Consider the following 1,864-nt stretch of genomic DNA (forward strand, 5'->3'; position numbering starts at 1 on the left):
TTACCCGTACATTCGCATTACTAAGAAAACACATGTTACCCATGTATTCACATAGTTGAAACGTACATATTACTCATACATCATATTATTAAGAATATACATCTTACTTATGTATTTTCATGTTTAAGCACATAAGAAAAATAACTTGATAATTTTTAATTTGAATTTTCTACAATTAGTATTAAATTATAAAATATTCTCAAGATAATAAGTTAATCAAACACTAATCTTGGACATTAGAGAATGATACCTAGAAGTAGCTAGAGATTTGGTAAGAAAATTAACAACTTGATGATGAGATGATATGTCTAGAACACAAAACCAAGTAAAAACATTTGAACCACAATAAATATGAAAGTTGTAGTGGATATCATATCAGAGGAATCACCATCTAGACCGAGTTATAGATACGCATAAGGGAATATTTTTATTATGTTGTTAATAGAGCAAAATTAAAATTCAAAAAATCTGAACTGTATTGTTAAAATTCAGTGCGAAAAATGTCAAAAAACTTTGATGAGGTGAAAAAGTACAATTATTCTTAGATTAATGACTATTACTTTTTATTATTGAATGTGAAAAATGATATCACTGTAATATTAAAATTCAGTGCGAAAAATGTCAAAAAACTTTGATGAGGTGAAAAAGTACAATTATTCTTAGATTAATGACTATTACTTTTTATTATTGAATGTGAAAAATGATTTCAATTTCATCTAATGTTCAATGACTATTACTTTTTAACATAACAAAATATAGATATTGTAAACACTCAATTTTAGTGGGGTAGTGACATGAACCAATCACTAATTAATATTAAATTATTATTAGCATATAAAATATTAATATATAAAAAGTAGGAAGAAAAACATGTGAGGAGGAGGTGACATGTGACATGAAGGAAAAAATGTAAGGAGAAAGTGACATGTGGCATGAGGGAATGAGAAAATGACATATGTCATGAGGGAATGAGAAAGTGACATGTGGCATGAGGGAGGGAGAAAGTGACATGTGACATGAGAGAGTTTTTTTAATTATATTGTTAATAGATAGATAGATAGATTTGTAGTTTCAAATAAGCTAATAATGTTTCAAATCTTTGTGTATTAATTTTACTATTATTATCTTATCTTAATTTTTATACCAAATGATTTGATGAGCTATTAGGATGTGATATTTTTTGTAATCTATTTAAAAAACACATTAAGTTGTGATTTGATGAGATATTTTTTCTGATAATTTTAATCAAAATAATAAAAATAGTCTAATAATTGATTTGTTATTCTTATATCTTATATATTCCTAATTAAAATATATATATTTTCCATGAATATATCTATTATTGTTATCTTTTAATTAAATAATATAATGATAGTAATTAAATATTTTGAAAATTCTCATTCGTTATATTCTCATATGTTATACTAATATATATTCAAAAATTGTTAAGATTTTTAATATTCTTAATCTAATATCTTTAATATTCTATTTATGTTATACTTATCATTATTACTATCATAATATTGTAAAAGTAACATTGTAATATTATAAGCAAACACTAAATCTGAAACAAAATATATTTATAATGAGTGTTGCCTAAAATTGAAGAATAAAAATAAGTCAAACAAAATATAAATCAAATATGCGTTATAAATCTTATGATTATTTTTGAGAAAATAGAGGTAAAAGAATCAATTATGTAATCACAATAAAATCAAATCAAGGACATAGTTTTTCAATAATTTTAATAAAAATAAGACCATTATTATATTAATTTCAAATTGTGAGTCATTATATTTTATAGTATTCAATTTATATACAATTTCTTGATTTTATAATTGATCTTATGTGTACCTGTATTAAT

Source organism: Lupinus angustifolius, chromosome LG14, assembly GCF_001865875.1.
Source record: "Lupinus angustifolius cultivar Tanjil chromosome LG14, LupAngTanjil_v1.0, whole genome shotgun sequence".
NCBI classification, from domain to species: Eukaryota; Viridiplantae; Streptophyta; class Magnoliopsida; order Fabales; family Fabaceae; genus Lupinus; species Lupinus angustifolius.